This window comes from Crinia signifera, chromosome 2 (assembly GCF_055691185.1).
Source record: "Crinia signifera chromosome 2, ASM5569118v1, whole genome shotgun sequence".
Classification (NCBI taxonomy): Eukaryota; Metazoa; Chordata; class Amphibia; order Anura; family Myobatrachidae; genus Crinia; species Crinia signifera.
Window position 1 is genome coordinate 340269175 of NC_139218.1, and position 21816 is coordinate 340290990.

Consider the following 21816-nt stretch of genomic DNA (forward strand, 5'->3'; position numbering starts at 1 on the left):
GAACGAGAACAAATCTAGAAGGTCATTGTACTTCCCATCTAAATTAGACCTGCAATGAAGAGGGGGGGGGGGGGGGTGCGCTCCCTTAAGTGGCAGTTATACTCGGTGTTATTGTGCTACACAGCTATCAATAAACCCGTTAGTGGGGCCTCAATGCTAACGACAGATCGTCTGGTTATGGTCTCACGTTGATAATGTATGCAAGGATTGAGTGATAGGCACCTATTTCTGATTTATAAGTTGTCAGGTTTTATTTTCTTCTGCTAGAGGGATGAAATTAGCTTTCAGTCAGAAAAATATATATACACACACTATACTGTAATTGCCCAAACATCCTGACCCAGAATGGAGCCCTCTCTGGATATAGAAAGGTGGATTTAGCATTGACAAGTGTGCAGCACACTGTATGTAAGTGTCACATATATGTAGGTTACAAGGGACTAGCAGACAGATGTTTTATGCTGACATAAATGCAAAACAAAGAGGCAATCATGCTGCCCTAGATGTGAGACCATAGCTATTTTAAGCCAGTGTTGCCTTTAAACTGCCCCTAATATCAGAAGACCCATTTTCTGGTATAATGTGTATTTTGTGAATGGATTGTTTGTTCTGGATAGGGGCACAGAAGATATTTATGTTGGTTGGTCATCTGGATTGTATAGGTCATATATTTACCTAGTCCCAGATCACAATCAGGCTAGTGTCAGGATAAAGGTGCCGCAGTATATAGTGCACACACACAACTGGGTTGGATTATTAGGCAGCTGAAGACAGACAGGGCTTAAAAGAAATGGTTCATTTTGCGATGAAAGAAGGTGAAAGAGGCAGATGTGGGAGGCAGAGAACTCTCATGCACCACAATCCAGTCCTTTCACACCTTCTACACTGTTTGTTTTCCAGGCTTTGTCTCCTTCTCACCTTTTCTCTCTTGTACTGGCCGTCTATGGCTTTTTAGTGCACCCTGTATGATCTATTTTCCATTATGTTTCCCACCACTATATTTCTCCTACTTATTTATTTTCGTTGTCTTCTTACATCGCCCCTTACTATATTGTCTTACAGTTACTTACTACTTTATCTTCGTTACTTTGATCTCCATTCATAGGGAGATCAAAATAACACATCAACATTTAATTAAATAAATTGTATATTCTTGTTCTTCCTATTTATATAGGATATCATTGTAACATATACACTGTTCTCTTGATCCAGAAAATCGTCCCTTCCTGTATATAATGTATTAATGTTGTGTTGTGTTGTGTATGTGCAGTACTGGGAACTGATTGTAAAGCATATGGGGAGTTAGTATTTCATGTCTTGTCAGCCTAGCTCACACTCTATGCTCAGTTCTCTCTGTTTGCAGAAACACCAGCCTTGTTTTAACACATGGAAGGATCTTCCAAAACGAGATTCCTTGTTTTTCATTCTTGTTTTTGAGACACCTCTGGGAATTGTGTAACAGCTCGATGGCAAATCAGTGCAATTTACAGTGTAAAGACACAATCCTGCTTCCTGTGATTAGAGATGACCGGCCAGGACACCTACCAGCGTTTATGGCCCCTTGTCTGCCCTCCCAACTGGAAAATCGGCGAGCAATAAAATCTGCCATCGTCCCTTTAACCCTTCAACGGTCGGATGAAGACAGGAGCAAGAAAGTCAGAGGAAAATGGCCACTTTGCTCCATTGACAGCACATTGTGATAATTACAAGTGGTCTTACCTAATGCAGCTAACAGTGAGTCCATGTGTGAAAGGATCTGCAGGGAAGAAAGGAAACACAACTGTCAATTTTAAAAAGAGAAAACACTGCACAGGGTGGTAGGCCAAGCAATTAATCTGATATATTGCTAATAACCTGTAGTCATAACATTATCAGAGTTCTATCAATTCCCAGACTCCTCTTACAAACTATTTGGCGAATTATACCTATCAAAGATCTCAAGGTGATACTGTGTCTTCAATTCTGATACTGAGATTGACTATATTATGTATCTTCTACTGAAATGTATCAATGAGAAATCGAAATAACGAAATGATGTATGTTATATACTGTGATGCTTTGGAGCATGTTGTTAGTGTGTCACAAAAAATAAGCAATCACTGAAGTGCGGAGTGCGGGTGGGTGTACATATAAAGCTGCAGCAATACAGTACTTGGAGCAACAGAGAGTGAAACCCCTCTATACAGTATAGATAGATAGATAGATAGATAGATAGATAGATAGATAGATAGATAGATAGATATATAGATAGATAGATAGATAGCAACAGGAGCAATATTGTATATACAGCTTTTATTTTTGACAAAATATTTGCAATATACAGCAAGCTATGTGTTTTCGTGTTTACAGCTGTTCAATGGACAGTTAGTTACATAGATAGATAGATAGATAGATAGATAGATAGATAGATTATAACCGTTACTATGTTATGCTTATGTTGAGCACTCCGATTACAGCTGGGAATAATGCTGAAATAGATTGAATAGATACCATTTACAAATGGAAATGCTCCATTAGAAAAGGAATAGCTGATTAAAATTGATTTTGTTTAACCTAATAAACGTGTACACCCCTTAAGGTTTTAATGACCTCTTCTAAAGCCAAGCAGCCCCATCGTTTTGTACCCTCTGCAACATTTCTACATCTGAATGTTGTCTCCCACGTTCCCTCGTTTTAAGCTGTAATAACAGTATATTCTGCTACATGAATGAGATGTGAGTTCCAGAAAGTCATTATTTAAGATTCGATATGATTTGGTGTTTATATTTTTCAGTACATAAGAGAGGCCCTCAATCCCAGAATATGTGATACTGCACCTCTGAACGTCTGCTTGTATTTGTGTGAATTAAATACAGAATGACATAGCAAGTCACAAGGTTGAAATAAATATACATAAGGTGCAACTTGTAATTGCAACATTGGCCAATACAGGCACTAAGGAGGGTTTCATTCTTAACGAACCCTAAAAGAAAGGACAGTCGGATAAATTCCATGGAAATCAGCGGTGCGAACTTTCTCGCTCACAATTGAATGCATGAAAATATGAAATATATACTAAATAAATGATTAAATAAATAAATATTGACCTTGACACTGTTATGCTTATGTTATGTTCTAACAGGTAGTAACTACACATTTATGAACTATGTCGACAAACACGAAAATCCATACAAGGTTTCATTCATACCGAGGAATGGACACGGGTTTTAGACTTTATATCATCTTTTATTCTTGCCTTACAAAAAGAACACTGCAAAAGGGAAACTAATGTATAAACTGACTTTAAATGAATTGCAGCCCTTTAATCATCGGATGGATCCCAGCAAGGAACAGGCATTACAACTGGGTTCACTTTTTGTCTTTGAAGTGTGTAGGGTCATTAAAAATAGATTTAGAGATTATATGTGTATAGAGGGAAGCATACATTATCAATGAACTCGAAACAAAATACACTGTTTGATTTGTGGAGGGTTTTTTGTTTTCTTCTTTCTTTTTATGTGTGAATAGGTGTCCTATAGAAATCTACCTGTCATGGATTCAATACCTTTGGCTCTGACGTCACCGTATGCAGCAATGATACAGACTATTTGAATATAGCAATTGGGTTTCACTGTAGTATAGATGTATGGAATAAATAAGGTACAGCAGATAATGTTCTATGAAGACTTTGACCAGTAAATCAGCCATAAAGGTATAATTTCCCTTATCAACGTTTTCATCGAAAATGAGCCTTCCTCAGATTAGTTTAAACAAAATCAATTTATTTCATAGATAGTAGGTAGCTTATAGCTCTATGTGTTTCTGAATTTCAGTTATGTTGTTTGTAGTTCCACAGCACATGGGGCCTTATTATAGTTCACTCTTTCTCACAAAATCCTTCTTAGATGGACAAAACCATGTGCACTGCAGGTGGGGCAGATGTAACTTGTGCAGAGAGCATTAGATTGGGGGGGGGTTTACTTCAAAGTGAGATCTATATTGCAGTGTAAAAATAAAGCAGCCAGTATTTACCCTGCACAGAAACAAAATAACTCACCCAAATCTAATTCCCTGCAGTGCACATGGTTTTGTCCATCTAAGAAGGATTTTGTCAGAAAGAGTGAACTAGAATAAGGCCCTTGGTGTGCTACAGGTTAGTTGGTCTGTTTTACAATTTCCATAGTGTCGTTCACCTTTTGGACTGTTCAAATGAATATTGTAGAACAATACCACCCAGCATGGTGTAGTGACAGACAATATTCAGTTGTATAAAATAAAGAGATCAATTAAAAATCTTTACAAACCTACACAAAGTAATGATTTAATAAGGGTAACATGTCTGTGAAGGTAACATAACTCGTATTTTAAATTGTTTTGACTTTTCCCACTATAATCTGCTAACACACCAAGGAATGCAATTCCCTTTAATTAGATAGTGTAATTGTGGAGTGATAGGCCTCTTTAATAGGTACATTAAGCAAACACAAGAGTGGGGTCGCTGTCTTGTACTTAAATACCCCCAGCCTTTCCTTTTAATGTAGGTAAGGCATGGTAATATTACAGGCAGCACCGGAGAATATTACTACTAAGCTCCGTCAGACAAGTATTTTATCTTCCATGACATCAGACTAACTGGTTTTCTAACAGTGTAGCTTTTATGACTATTACACATTAGGATGGGATTTACAAGCATTGTGCATATGCATGTTGCCCTGTTTACACTATTTTCAGTATATAATTCCTGGGGTTAATTTGCTAGCACACTGGCTGATGTTTTATAATTACACTTAATCCCCCTTGTTGACAGCCGCAGTTAGCCTGATTTGTTCCTATTGGTAGAACGAGACCATGTGCTTCCCAGCCACCTCTCAATTCCCTTTAGAACACTTAGCACAATCCTTGCTTGACATCTCTCATTCTGGGCTATGTGAGGCTCCAGATTTTTGGAACGGGACCAGTCACATTGGAAACATGGGATTAAGAAGATTTGCAGTTTTACAGCTATTATATAAAATATTTATTAAAGGAAGCTGAAGACTATTCGTGGTATTTTCTTTTGCTGTTGGAATTAGACATCTGAATGAGCTTGTGTGTAGTAATAATAATAAATAAACACACACTCACACACACACACACACTCGCTGCCCTGCACGACTATGCTGCTAATACAGAGTGCAGACTTTGGCATCTGGTTTAGAATAGATCCAGACTGTCCTGCAAATGATGTTAGCACAACATAAAGCGCGAAGGTTGATTATGGTTATGGTAAGAATACCCATAATTACAGTACTTACACAATTGTTACTATCCCTATACTATTTTGTAGATAATTACAATAAGGTGCAGTGGAAGTCATAACTGTCATTGAAACAATGTATAAACAGAACCGTGATGGCTTGTTACCTGCCAATGCACAGAACACATACTGCACAGAACCTGTGCCCATGGCATTACTACAGACTATTAGCAAACACTTCATTTCCCAAATAACAGGATGCAAAGTAAATAACCAATTCATCTTATAATAGACATATATGATCACCAACACAGAGAAACAGAGTTCTTTACAATATTTATTAGTTTCTTATATAGCGCACACATATTCTGCAGCGCTGTACAGAGAATATTTGAACATTCACATCAGTCCCTGCCCCAGTGGAGCTTACAATCTATATTCCCTACCGCATGTATACGCACACACAGACATTCTAGGGTTAATTTGTTGGGAGCCAATTAGTCTACCAGTATATTTTTGGATCGTGTGAGGAAACCGGAGTACCCGGAGGAAACCCACGCAAGCACGGAGAGAATATACAAACTCCGCACAGTTAGGGCCATGGTGGGTATTGAACCCATGACCTCAGCGCTGCCATCCGTACTGCCCCAACAATATGATTTAGGTTTTGTAGAGCTGGAGCATTATTTGTCATTGATGAGATTATCCTCGGATGTGAAAACAGTTTACTAACTGTTTGATCACTATTTCCTTATTGAAGGGTACAAGGAGTACAATGCATATTTGGCATACTGAAATCCTGATAGGAGATAACACAAACAGTCAAATAGTCTTATAATATGAAAACAATAGTACATGCTGGTTGTTATCACTCTTAGTAATGATGGACACATGTATCCTCTTATTAATCTGATAGATTAGATAGATAGATAGATAGATAGATGATAGATAGATAGATAGATAGATAGATAGACAGTTAGATAAATAGATACTGTATATCTAATTCTCTCTGCACAAGTTACATCTGCCCCCCTGCAGTGCACATGGTTTTGTCCATCTAAGAAGGATTTTGTCAGAAAGAGTGAACTAGAATAAGGCCCTAAATGTATGATTTATGGGCTATCACTTTACTGCCGGACTCTACTGTACATGCATAGCTGGCCGATCTGGTCACACATGTGCAAGCATAGACTGAAGGGGAAGGATCCAAGGATCCAGTGACAGAATCTTCTACTTTCTCCAGGTTTTTTTTATTTATATACACTTTCGTATACAGCGCAGAAAGTTCCATTGCACTATACAATTGGAAATAGGGATAAAACATACTAAAATATACAGTCAAAATAGTAGGAGGGCTCTGCTCCCACACTTACAATTTATAGATAAGCTTTTCACAGATTGATAAATAGTAAACTTATTATGTATTGACATCTATAGAGAATATTTAAAGAATTCAAACAACAATGAACACATGGACACACAACCACACTCACTCTAGATATATATATATATACACACACACACATAAACCATCGGACTGGTGTAAGGTCAAGTTAGCAAGGAGCCAGGAAACATAGGTAGGCAGTACTGAAATCTGAGTTTGCTCCCAAATATCATGGAGCACACAAGCACACACAGGGTACATTAGTCACATAAGAGCACAGGGTTCACACAAGCAAACATTAGTCACACAAGAACACATGGGTCACATAAGCATACACAGGTCACACAAGTACACACAGGGCACACATGGGTCACGCAAGGACACATGGGTCACACAAGGGCACACAAGCACACATGGGGTACACAAGCACACATGGGTCACACAAGGACATACAGAGCCCACAAGCACACATTGGTCACACAAGGACACACAGTGCACACAAGCACAAACGGGGCACACAAGCACACATGAGTCACACAAGGACACACAGGCACACATGGTAGTGTCCAACAATGCACAATCTCACTGCACATGCACAATACGGGTGAAATGTAATAGGATGAGAGATTCAGAAAGTGAGAGATTTAGAAAGAAGTCTCCAGTTTTTTAAACCGACAACAATTTACGCTTCAAAATCGCTGCCTAAAATTGCTGCCTAGGTGTTATCCTTGACTCTGAACTTTCCTTTGTACCCCACATTCAATCTCTCTCAAAATCATGTCACATGCACTTAAAACATATTCAAAATTTGCCCTTACCTTACACAAGACTGCAAAAACTCTAATCCATGCTCTCATCATATCACGCATTGATTATTGCAATGGTCTCCTTATTGGCCTTCCTCAATACAACACTACAGTACATTATGAATGCAGCTGCGAGTCTAATCTTCCTAGCCAGATGTTCATCGTCTGCAAAGCTACTGTGTCAGTCACTTCATTGGTTACCTGTATTCTACCGTATTCAATACAAAATTATTTTACTTACACACAAAACCATAAACCAAACTACACCAACATACATATCTTCTCTTATCTCAAAATATCTTCCAACCTGACCTCTGTGCTCCTCCCAAGATCTGCGTCTCTCATCCACACTCATTACTTGCTCCCATTCCCGACTGCAGGACTTTTTTAGGGCTGCACCCACTCTGTGGAATGCCCTCCCAAGCACAATAAGACTCTCCTCCAGTCTCCAAACCTATAATCGCTCCCTGTAAACTCATCTCTTCAGGCAAGCGTATCAAATTCCAGAACCAGTCACGGAACCTTGCATTTTGGTGGAATCGATGCAATAAAGAATACAGTATCTATCCTTATGTATCAATGCCTATTTCCCTATAGACTGTAAGCTTGCGAGCAGGGCTCGCCTACATTTTGACTGTCTGTAAATACCCTGTTTATTGTATTACTGTCTCCTTTGTAAAGAGCAATGGAATATGCTGCGCTATAAAATAAACTGTTAATAAATAAATAATAAATAAAAATCAAACTGATTTTGCAGTGTAAATGATTGCCGCTTTAAAAAAACCCTGAAGATTTCTTACCAAATCTCTCACTTTCTGATTCTCTCATCCTATTAAATCCCCCATACTGGTCCAGTGTATGTGCCAAGTATCACACATCAGTACTTTGTGACATAAGCCTCAGACCAGACAGGATCTTCATTAGGCCCATTATGCCAATACAGCTTTGATAGCAGCATACTTTCATACTTTTATATTTAGAAATTGCCTAAAAACAGAAGAAAACAAAGGAAGCTTCATGTGTTGCATGGACCACACAGGGTTGTGTGTTCAAAGAGCCTATTTTAGCTACATGGTATCAGCACTTTGACATGGCGTGATACAGGGAAGGCTTTTGCCAAGCATACATGTTTTCCATGACTTTTGTAGTACGGGCAGTCTCAGTAGAGTAAAGTGGTCTGAAACCAGACTGCAGAGGTTTGATAGAGTGGGCAGATAGATAGCGGGAAAGTGGATGCAGACAAGTTTCTCAAGACGTTGTAAGCAGAGAAGGGAAATGGTGCAATTGTTGGCAAAGGAGGTCAATTGATGGTTTGTTGGAAAGGGGGACATGAATGCATATCGGAAAGCAATGGGAAATGTTGGATATTAAGTGTGGGAAGTACAAGGGTCTTCTGCGTGCAGCCTTAGGTGACATAAAGGTCTATTATTCATTGCCCAACAGTGCGTAACATTCCATGCAGCTGCTTACCACAGTGACTCAGAATGTTGTTTGCCAGCAATTGAATGCGGGACCCCTCTGTGAGATGGGCAGCAAAATTAGGAGGTCAATGTGAAAAAAGCTGGTAGCATACAGTAGATGTCCAGTTGAAGGCCCAATGGCATTTACCTCATATTTCATAATTGCACATGTGCAAACTATACAGACTTGCATGCCCAGCTAATAGGTGCTTCCCATTCCCATTTCCATCAGAAACAGAATCAGCTTTATTGGCCAGGTATACTTGCGTATACTAGGAATTGGATTTGGATTGCTGTGCAACAGCCGTTTAGGTAACAGTTAGTGACAGTACTGATATACATAACACATGCAGGTATAGGCTCGATGTGCCCTGAGGATTATAGACGCAGGGAACATATATTCTCTGAGCTGCACAGCGCCTAGGCAGCCATCAGTGGGGCCACTGGTCATTGCAAACAGCCAGGTAGGTAACAATATAAGCAGAGACAGTACAGATTTAGGTTGCTATGCAGTGTGCGAGACAGGGGAGACACAGGGGTACATATGGATGAGTGGCACATTTCCTAGGCAGCCATTTGCGGCGCCATCTTGATACATGTCAACATCTTGTTTCTGGTAGATGTTTAATAATAATAAATAATAAACTTAAACCACACAGACAGAAATAACTGGTGTCATCAAGTTATTGATGGAAAAATATCTAGATATAAATATCCAGCAGCATTCTCCGACACGCCCAAGGGTTCCAACAATGGTTTCCATGTACTTCTTCTTAGAATTCAAGATTTCTAAATAACAGACAGAATTAAAGTTTTACTGTTTATGGTGTTAATGGATTTGGATGACTTATGCTGGCCGTACGTTATGCCAATGTTCCTTCAGCCCTCCAAACATACAACTGTCCAACTCGTCTATCCAACAAGAAGGTGCTCCACACATTTTACCAACTTCTGTCCAACCGATTTCACAGAGGTAGACAGAGAGAGGTTTATTTACTAACACGGGAGTTCTATTGAAGATGTTGCTATGGGCAACCATTCAGAATCTACTTTTTATTTTTTAGCACCTTCTAGAAGATAATCAAAATAAACCAAAACATTGTAATATATGTTTTGCATACAGTTATACTGAACTTGTCAGTGTCGCCAATCTACTATGAAATATATAAGTGATTTTGCCTAATTCCATATCCCCTGGGCTATTTTGACAAGACCGATTTGGCTACAGGCTATTTGGCTAGGCGATACCGATGTCGATGTACACGGCTTTAGAAGCTGGTTGGTTGATACTTTATCTCTCTCCAGATATTAATACATAGAATCAAAAGTTTTTTTTAAAATAAACATCTTTAAAATACAGATGTACACCCCACCTGCAACAGGCGCTCTAGCCATGACAGAGGGCATAATGAATAGCTGTTATATATAGCAGATATTTTGGCACAAAACCTGCCAGCTGAAAAGGATGAGGAATTTCGCCCTGCCATGATAATGATCTTAAGCACATATCCAAAGCAATCAAGGATTTGCTCCAGAAGATCAAAGTCTTGCAATGAGTCAGAGCCCAGATCTTAATCCCATAGAAAGCTGCGGAATGACCCACAGAGGCCTGTGCATAAATGATCCGCTCAAAGTTTGATGGACCTTGAACTTTTGCTGGAAAGAGTGGGATAGAATTGCAATGTGCAGATGTGCCAAGTTGTTAGAGGATTAATACAAAAAAACTCAATGCTATAGAAGGTGCTATAACACTATGGGTGTGATTCAGAGGTACTTCCCTGCAAATACATCTGAGATGCACTGGGCGTGAATTCTATTGATTACTGCTGGGGGACACAGATCAGAATTGCATGGAGATCCAAGCAATGTGGATGGGCGTTTCTGGGCAGGGATAGGTTGTAGGCATTTCACGTCAGCAACTGCGTCTAAAGGTGTAGTAAATAAGGGTATACATAGTTACACTAATGGATTTTGGGTGACTATCCTTGACTCCAGAGAGAGTGGGCCAGTCTCTCAGATGCCGCTCACTGGTTGCTGACTGTCCAAATGTAATGGGTGGTCCAGCTAGTTTGGTGATGCTATTCACATTCAATTGCATAATCTTTGTCCCTCACCATTACTTCTGATGCAGAGAACCTTAGGGCCAATGATACCATTTACTCATACTAATGCCAACTCAGGAAGTGGATGGGCACATGGGAGGCAGCTCTGTGAGCACCAAATGAGGATATATATAGTGGGTGCAAGTTGTACCATTGCTATGGGGCCTAGAGGCTTAGGGGGCCCAAGACCCAGGTTATAAAGTTGCACAATGGATGGCAACCAGAAGGTTGGATTAATCTACCTGGAGCTTGGGAAATCTCACCAACTTTCTTGATTATCCCCAGATATTCTAAAAAAGGAATACGGAACTGATTAATAGCTCTCCTGTACCCGTGAGTGAAAAATCTCTCACAAATATGTATCTTCTGACACTTCCACATCTAATTTACTAAACTTTAATACACCTCCCAATTACATGAACATGACCTCCAGAGCCAAACCAATGGTACAAGAAAAAACAAATTATACACGGATGTCCCTAACGTTAAAAGTGAGTCAGAAAGATCTATCTAATATATGCCCAAAATATATCAACATCAATAAAAACTGAATGCACACATTTTGGAACATAACTGTCTCTACAATTTTTTAGTGTTTTAGTTTTATGTATTTTTTTGAATGTACTCTGCAGTTCACATTCCGGAAAAGGTATGATGTGCTGTATATTATTCCCACATACTGGTACGATCTGGGGGAAGGGATTATGTACTGATGTAGTAATATTGCTGAACCTTGACAGCACTTGCTCCTAATATAGAACATGCTCATCTCTGTTTACAGTCGAAAGAATTAAGACTCAGGACGTTAAATATACTGAATTGTCACAATTTACTTTCATGAAGGCCACATGTGTGAATATTAGGAAATGTGCCTGGAATGGCCGAAGATCTTGGAGTTATGGGCTCCACCAATGATCTAAAAAATATACAGTCATCATTATCACTACACATACAATCATGGGCTGACAACTGAAAGCCAAACTGCTGGATTTATCCAGTGGTCACCAAAATAACCTCTGGATCTTAGCGTGGGGTGCCCAACGCGGTCCCAACAGTCATTTACCCGACGTCGGGATCCTGACTGTCAAAATGCCGACTGACAGGTGCCCGACGGCCACCCGCTATTTTCCCTCGTGGGGATCCACGACCCCCATAGAGGGAGAATCATAGAGGGAGAATAGCATAGGTGGCGAGGGCAGCGATATATAGGGTGGCATATACCTTCCGTCTTTTATGAATCTTAGCGCCTATTAAGGAGCTTATACTAGGTCTATTAACTTACCAACAAAAATAAATTAATTAATAAATGAACAAAGGCTCTTCACATTAGTTTCAACATGCACAATCTTCATTCTTCAATCTTCAAAAAATATTCATTTATATTGTTTTTCAATGAGGAAATAATTAATTTGGGGGTACAGAAAAATGGTTGTATCTACTAAGGAGCAGTGGTGTATGTATCATGGAGCAGTGGCGTATCTACTAAGTAACAGTGGTGTATCTATTATGGAGCAGTGGCATATATATTAAGGAGTGGTGGTGTATCTATCATGGAGCAGTGGAGTATCTTTCATGGAGCAGTGGTGTATCTACAATGGAGCAGTGGTGTATCTACAATGGAGCTGTGGTGTATCTATCATAAAACAGTGGTGTATCTATCATGGAGCAATGGAGTATCTTCCATGGAGCAGTAGTGTATATACCATGGAGCAGTGGTGTATTTACAATGGAGCAGTGGTGTATCTATCATGGAGCAGTGGTGTATCTATCATAGAGCAGTGGTGTATCTATCATGGAGCAGTGAAATATCTTCCATGGAGCAGTGGAGTATCTTCCATGGAGCAGTGGTGTATCTACAATGGAGCAGTGGTGTATCTATCATGGAGTAGTGATGTATCTATCATAGAGCAGTGGTGTATCTATCATGGAGCAGTGGAGTATCTTCCATGGAGCAGTAGTGTATATACCATGGAGCAGTGGTGTATTTACAATGGAGCAGTGGTGTATCTATCATGGAGCAGTGGTGTATCTATCATGGAGCAGTGGTGTATCTACCATGGAGCAGTTGAGTATCTACCATGGAGCAGTGGTGTATCTACCATAGGACAGTTGTATATCTATAAAGGAGCAGTGGAATATATATCATAGCAGTGGCATATTTATCATGGAGCAGTGGCGTACTTATCATAGAGAAGTGGCGTATCCACTATGAAGTGACCTACCTATCATGTAGCAGTGGCATATCTACCATGCAGCAGTGGCGTATCTATCATGGAGCAGTGGTGCATCTATGGGGTAGTATTTCTATATGGGTATTATGTGTTTATTGGACTAAATATGATTGTGGCGCAGTGTAGATGAATGGAGTATGTTACAAGGAATCACATACTGGATAAGATGAAGTCTTGCTTTTTATTTTGTAGCAGGTAATACAGCATACCAGGAAAACGGCATAAGCAAGGATGGTTACAGCATTGCAGCATGGGGAAATGTGTGTGCATTGAGCGGCATGTGTAAATATGACAGTATGTGTTTGTGGGACAGTATGTGTACATGGGGAAGTATGTGTTATAGTATGTGTGCATAAAGCAGTATGTATACACATGGAAGTATGTGTGAATGGGGCAGTATTGGTGAATGGGGGGCAGTATGTATGAATGGAACAGTATGTGTACATGTGACAGTATGCATACATTGTTTAGTATGTGTGTATGGGATTGTATGTGTGTATGGGAAAGTGTGTGTGTATAGAGTAGTATGAGTACCCGGGACAGCATGTGTGTATGTAGTAGGATGTGTGTGTTTGTACTATGTAGTAGTATATTTGTATCAGTGTGTATAAATGATGCAACTGTCAAAACGCCGTCACTATTTTCCCTCGTGGGGGTTCAAGACCCCCATAGAGGGAGAATAGAATAGGTGGCGAGCGTAGAGAGCCACCGTGCCCGCAGCGTGGCGAGCGCAGCGAGTCCGCAAGGGGCGTTGTTTCGCTCACCATGCTGTCTGGGTCCGGCCAGTCGGGATCCCGACGTCGGGCTAATGACTGTCGGGATCCTGACTGTTGGAACCCTATACCACACCCCAGTGTGTATACTTGTCAGTATGTGTGTATGGGGAAGTATGTGTGTATAGGACAGTATGTATACTTGGGACAGTATGTGTGTTTGGGTAATGTGTATACATGTTAGTGTGTGTGTGTCTGTGGAGAAGTGTGTGTAAATTGAACACCTACTGTATGTAGTGTATACACTGCTAACTACAACACATTGACACCCTCACACTATACACTATAGGACAGTATGGGTATATGCGACAGCAGTATGTGTCTATGGGGCATAGTTGCTGACATCCTGGTTGACCCCACTGGGAGGAGGCAACTAGATCCAGTGGGACATAACCCAGCAATCAGGGTGGTACAAGGGCATTGATAGCAATCTAATACAATGTAAAGCAGGGGACGGAGTCACCCAGACTGGACACTGTTCCGAGTAATTGTATACTTTTCTGGGTGTCCTGGAGAGCCTTCTGGGATGCGGTAGTGTTCCAGACATTAAAGGAGAGTAGACAAGTATGACATAGGGTAGTATATTGTGTAATGTGTGTGTGTGTGTGGGGGGTAGTATTTGTGTGGGGGGCAGTAGGTTAAAGTAAGCAGGGCAGTCTTTAGCATAGTAATACATAGACACATTAAATATGGCCCCATTAAGAAGAATGAGGCCATACACCATTGCTTTCCCCACATGGGAGCAGTGATTTCAATGGTACATGCACTGATATCCGTTTATAAGTCATGGACCAAAACATGATATACAGCATTTGCGTAGTATACATGTAGCCAAGATGTATCCACCATTCTGTGAGCAAAAAACTATAACATCCAAGCAGAACCACAATTCACATATATAACGTATACACTAGCACCTATGCCACACCGCCCAGCCAACGCTATAGTGTATACTGACACAGTGGCAGAACTTGGGGGTTGTGGGAACAAGTGCAAAAATATAATTTAGGTCCCTCTCCTCCACCCCAACTTAAGTTTACAATATGAAACACGGCAGTGGGTGACAGGGAGAGGCAGAAGGTGACAGAGAGAGGCAGGGGGAGGCAGAGTGTGACAGAGAAAAAGAGTGGATGATAGGTAGAGGGTGAAAGGGGCAGCAGTGGGCCCATTAGTCTTCTATCCTCTATCCTAATTCTTCATCAACAATTGAGGGAGGTATGCAAATAGGGCACGGGATATGGCGCGGAGGGGGGGTGTTGGGGGGGTTAGATTTGAGAACAAATCTTTGCACAAGTCCACCAATTTATTTAACACACCCTTGGAGGTAAGCACAGATAAGCTGATGGTAGGTGGAAGATATATGTGTGTGTGTGTGTGTGTCCTACAACCAGGGCCACCAAGACATCTGTTGGACTCCAGTAATAGTGTATGAGGTAAATTTACTAAGCTTTATATTGCACCTTCTAGAAGATAATAGATAGTATCTGATTGGTTGATTGCCCATAGTAACATCCCATCTTCAATAGAACTCCAATCTTAGTAAATAACCCCAATGTGGGCAGCATATATTGGTATGGTGATGACACCCCATTGTGATTACTGGAGCCACTGAAGAGGGTATGGCCACACAATCTTGAGGGTCTGGCCACCGGTACTGTGTAGCTGCCACCCGTCAGAGGCACCCCTGCTTACAACTAAGCACACAGCGCCACCTGCAGCACCGGATAGGGTTTACTGTAATTTTTTCTTCTAAATATACTCAGGGCCAGATGTATCAGGCTTCAAAAAGTGATAACATGGAGAGTGATAAACAGCAGCCAATCAGCTCCTACCTGTCATTATTCAAACCCAGCCTGTAGCATGGCAGGTAAGAGCTGATTGGCTGGTTGTTTATCACTCTTTATTTGATCACTTTTTTGAAGCTTGATACATCTGGCCCATAGGGTCAAAGAGTTGTTTCCAAAAAGTATGTCCAATAACAAAGGCAAGAAGTAACATGTTAGATGTGTTAGGAGGTACCTCATGTAATCAATAAGGATTCCGAGCTAATTAGTGCAAAAACAGTCATAGTGGCCTTTTTTATCAATTGTCATCTTTTAGACACTATTATCAATCAAATTAAATGGGCCCATTTATCAACAAGTGACAAAACTTGTTGTGAATAATAAACTCATTATGTAAAATAAATGGTGCTACAGCCGGATTTACTAATGCTGCCTACTGTGGTAATAGGAAATCTGTTTCAAGGCCAATTGACCTATTATAAGCTGGCAGCAGTAGGAAAACCATGCTGACCTACTCTCCTGAAATTTCCAAAACACTCCAAAATTTCTGGGAATCCCCACATTCTCAGAACTGTAGATCACTATCTCACATCCCACCCATTTCCTAGTGAAATAGTCGGGACAGAGAAGCCACGATTTTCCAAGAATGACAGAAAGCTTCCTACTCCTCTCAGCAATATCAGCTGCATCTCCGTTCAGGATCTCTCCTGGAGGACAAAATTTATAAGTTGGAATTATGAAGAAGAGACCAATCTGACAGCCACTGCAGGCCACTATACGAATAGGCCCTTATTCAGATCTGATCGCAGTACACATTTGTTCTCAATATGGGCAAAACCATGTGCACTGCAGGTGGGGCAGATGTAACATGTATAGAGAGAGTTATATTTGTGTGTTAGTGTTATTTTGTTTCTGTGCACAGTAAATACTGGCTGCATTATTTTTACACTGCAATTTAGATTTCAGTTTCAACACACCCCACCCAAATTTAACTCTCTCTGCACATGTTACATCTGCCCCACCTGCAGTGCACATGGTTTTGCCCATTTTGAAAACAAATTTGTACTGTGATCAGATCTGAATAAGGGCCATACTCTGGTGATAAAAAAAGTTTGTATTAAAAAAATCATGGGTGTCCGACGTTTCGGATTTAACACTTTATTTATATGGCACCACAAAAAGGTCACACTTTATTTATGTGGCACCACAAGAGGTCCGCAGCACCTTATAGAGCACATAAACAGAAACAGTATAAACAAAACAAGAACAAAGTGAATTACAGTACAGAACATTGCAGGACATAGACATGGTTTACAAACATTGCTGCATCAGCGGTTATAATACCCAATTAAGCAGCAGGGTGATAGAACCCAAGGGTTAGGTGGTGTGTAGGCAGTGATGAAGGTATAAGTGAGGAAAGGGAAAGCACATGAGAGAAGAGGACCATGAAAGCTTACAGTCCAAAGTTATAGAACACATAATTTATTTATTTATTTACAGTTTCTTATATATTGCAGCAGATTCCGTTGCACTTTACAATGGTAGACAGTGATAAAACAAGCTGGGTAACAACAGACAGACTTGGAGGTAGGAGGGCCCTGCTGCAAGCTTACAATCTATAGGGATATACAGTAGGAGGGAAACACAAGGACAGGCACCAGTAATAGCATAGCAGTCCCACCAAGTTATAAGTCCAGAAGGGAAGCTATATAATACATAAGTGCCTCAGAGCAGTGGCGTAACTAGATACATGCGGGCCCCATAGCAAAAGTTTGTTAGGGCCCCTATTCATCAACTAAGGCTGAAAAAAGTATATAGCACATGATACTTTGACAGGCAAAGTGGGCCCCTCTCAGCTCTGGGCCCCATAGCAGCTGCACCCCCTGCACCTATGGTAGTTACGCCTTTGCCTCAGAGGGTTATGCGTGTAGAACTTAAATATGATAGGCTTGCCTGAAGAGGTGAGTTTTCAGGGAACACTTGAAAGTTTAGAGGCCAGTGGAGAGTCTTATTGTGCATGGAAGGACATTACATAGGATGGGAGCAGCCCGATGAAAGTCCAGTAATAGTGAATGGGAGCTGGTAATCCGTGCAGAAGAGAAACGCAGATCTTGTGCAGAGCGAAGTGGTTGCGAAGGGAGATATTTTGTGATAAGTAAATAGATATATGCTGGTGCAGTATGGTTAATAGCTTTATATGCGAGTAGAAGTGTTTACTATTGAATACGGTAATATACAGGCAACCAAAATATAAATATATATGGTACTTGTTTCCTAGAACGGCGCCCATTGCGGGCATCGCATGTACATCGCATGCCATTATAATGGCATGCGATGCGACCGATGCGATGTCTGCGATTTTACATAGAAATGCATGGTAAAATGCAAATCGCGTCGGTCGCATCGCATGCGGCCAAAAAATCGCATGCGATGCGACCGACGCGATTACCGATTTTACATAGGGAACAATGTTAAATGGCCCAATTGACCCAATTTTACATAGTGAACAATGTTAAATGGCCCACAGACCCCAAATAGCCACCCTGGCGAGCGCAGCGAGCCCCGCGAGGGGACGCGGAATACATGTTAAGTAATCCGTGTCCCCTCGCGGGGCTCGCTGCGCTCGCCACGCTTCGGGAGCGTGTTCCGCGTCCCCTCGCCACACTTTCTATTCTCAACTCCACGCCGACGTGGATAGTGGGGGTATGAAAAGGTCAGAGGACGAGTACCGCCGCCCCTCGCGGGCTCGCTGCGCTCGCCACGCTTCGGGTTGACGTTGATCGTGGGGTGGCGTTAATAATTGGCGGGGCCATTTCACACTTCAGGGTGGGTATTTGGGGTCTGTGGGCCATTTAACATTGTTCCCTATGTGAAATCGGGTCAATTGGACCATTTAACATTGTTCCCTAAGTAAAATCGCGGTAATCGCGTCGGTCGCATCGCATGCGATTTTTTGACCGCATGCGATGCGACCGACGCGATTTTTTTCCTTGCGATGCCTAAGATCAAAATCGTGGGCGCCGTTCTAGGAAACAAGTACCATATATATATAATTATTATTATTATTGCCAGACTAATCAACTTGCCTGTAGATCTTTTACTGATTCGCCTTTATATAGCTCCAAATACTTCCAAGATAAACAATTAATAATAAAATAAAAGCCTATTTAAACCCTACCAACCTTTTTACCTTGAAGTAGACTAAATAAGATTTAAAAATTTCCAAGGCACACCATGAGATCCCCACAGGGCAAAACACATCAGCCCCCACAGGATAAAAAAAAAAACAAACTATTGGCCCCACATATAAAAAACAATCCACAGGTAACAAAAATAAAATACATTGGCCCTTTACATGAAAAGAAGAGACCAGTAAATAACAGTTGACCTGGTGGTGGCTCTAAACTGGTTTGGGCATTTCTAGATCTGGGGGCACACTTGAGAACAGCACAGTGGTTGAAAAAATCTGAATGAATTAATTAATAAATAATTCAATGCCACAATTAATTTTATTTGCTCTTCAATTGAGCTCAGATATGTAAGGCCTCATATGTACATATCACTATCCAAAAAATATCAGATTCACCTTTTCCTTATACCTTGCCAGTAGAACATATAGAAAGCCCAAATTCCTATACTTTCCTAGAAAACTATTGCGGGAAAGCTAAACCCTAGCTCACTATAGAAATAAGGATAAAACAAGAAGCTTCACATTTATGATAGGAGGTTAAAGGCCCATGAATGGGTTATGCTTCTAGTTTGTAATATCCATAAGTTAGAATCATGCTTAAAGTCCAGTGTCTGAAACCCGACATCATTGAGGATGCCACCATCAGAATTCCAACTGCCGAGATGACAATCGCAAGTATACACGGTGGGTTATAGCTATGGCGAGAAAGGGGGTGAGGTTTAGGCACTAGGGGGCAGGGGGACTTAGGGTAAGGCTGCAAGGGGGAAGTTAAGTTAGGCTGTAGACAGGGAGATTTAGGTTAGATGGCAGAGTAAGTGGTTTAATGTTTTGGTTTGACCATTCTGCTGGTCATCCATATATATCCTTAAATGGCTATGGTGCAAGCTAGATATTTCTACCCTGTCTTGGCTCCCTTGATGCGAAGCATTCACAGCCAGTTTGACTAAACCATTTCACTGAAATCTCAGCTATTTTTATTTATTAGTTGTTGTTATTATTTATTAGTTGTTGCTATTATTATTATTATTTTTATTATCATCAGTTTTCTCATATAGCTTAGCAAATTCCATTGCGCTTTACAATGTGAAAGCTTGTACAGGTAGCTTAAGGTCACTGTATTTGCTGTAGATTATTAGTATTGTTATTATTCACTAGTAAGCCCGCTCAAAGCAAAAGCTTCGAAAGCTAGTCTGCTGCCTTCTGTGTTTGGGCATGTGTGAGAAAGAGATGTAGTTTCACTCTCTGCCTGCAGATGGCAGTGTTTCTGAGACTCACAGACACTAGACATATATATATATATGGGAATAAAGAGAGAGATAGATGTGCGCTCTATTCACCAATTAATCGTCATACATTGGTATATAAAATGTATATTTATTCAGACTTTTCTTAACAATATAAATGGAATAATTTTTCAATAAAAACAATGACAGTCATATGGATTCCAGATTCAGATAAGATGTTTTTCAAATGAATGACAGGAAGAAGATCCGACTTCAACATAGGATATACTTCTTTAACAAACGAAACCCTACGCGTTTCGTCCCTTAGGACTTCATCAGGGGCAAAAATTAAGATATGAATGTGAATCAAGTCTGGACAGTGCCAAGCATAAGAGATTCTTCCAACATTAACAGCTGGGTGTGGATGCTGAACAGATAAGAGAACTGACTACGTCAGTTCAGATAAAACCTCTGTCCTGCAGAGGTATAGGACTTTTGAAAAAAAGGGGTCCACTTTCAGCCAATATGTAGCTTGAGGTGAAGCTGCTTGACCGCAGAAATCCACGTTAGTGGTTTAACAAAAAAACATTTTCAGCCGGTATGTAGCTTGAAATGGAACTGCTTAACCACAGAGGTCCACGTTAGTGGTTTATAGATACAGTAGATACGTGATATCCAAATCCTGTGGGTGTGCAGCGAGCACATATATATATATATAGATGGTATTTATTTATTTTGTACTAAAATATTCAGTTGTGTTTTATAATTGGGAATGCAGTAATGAAACAAGACAGAGTGCTTATAATTTCTTTACTATTAAAGGTCCATGGAGTTGCCTTTTACCTTGCCATCATTTGTTTTCCCTCTATATCCATGGAATAGTTGGAGGAATAGAAGGGGAAGAAATTACACCAAGATACAAGGATACTACTGTACATGGACCTTTAAAATCTGGACCTGGAGATTTTAGAAGTTTGGATCTAAAAAGCCCCATACACACTAGGCGGTATTGTTCACAATATGGCTCAGAAAGGGCTTTCTGAGCAATATCGAGAGGAATATCGCCTAGTGTGTACACTCCATATCGCATCATTAACGATCCCCTCCCTCACCCGAACCTGTCCGGACGAGGGAGTCCTGACCATCGTTTATCCCACCGCCGGCCCCTTCGCGTCTGGCATTGGCAATGGTGTATGCGCTTTTCTAAGAAATTATTGTTAAAATAGTTAAACAGTTAGATATTTGAAGGCTCCAGGGTCCTGTTCCAGATGTGGTTGCTATCAATGCTGTATGGTATGTCAGCAGGTGGCTTCTATTACAGTAGTTGCCTCCTGCTGCAGTGGTAATCTGAGTTGCATCCTAAGATGCAACATTGGATCTCTCTGACCATCGGGCTCCTTGCGGCACCTATGGCGCTGTGCAAGCTACCCATTGCAGAGGCTGGGAAAGAGAATATTCTGCGCTATATAAGAAACTGTAAATAAATAATAAAGACCCTTGATCTCTTCACCCTCCCTGAACAGCAGACACATGCCTCAGTTTTCACAAATGGAGGCTGCCATCGCTCCTTTCCTGTCCCCCAAAGACAGCGGACTGTCAATAAGTGCCCTGTTTCTGACGTCGCACATCAGTACTTTGCACAAGATAG

The 21816-nt window shown here is 40.8% G+C and overlaps 1 long non-coding RNA gene across 1 annotated transcript in view; it reads right to left on the reverse strand.

Moving 5' to 3' along the window:
- LOC146057827 (uncharacterized) overlaps positions 1-21816 on the reverse strand; it is a 67278-nt gene that overhangs the window by 6662 nt on the left and 38800 nt on the right. Inside the window, exon 2 of the long non-coding RNA XR_014469789.1 lies at positions 1720-1756. This is a non-coding gene — a long non-coding RNA (uncharacterized LOC146057827). The remainder of the gene's footprint in view (positions 1-1719; positions 1757-21816) is intronic.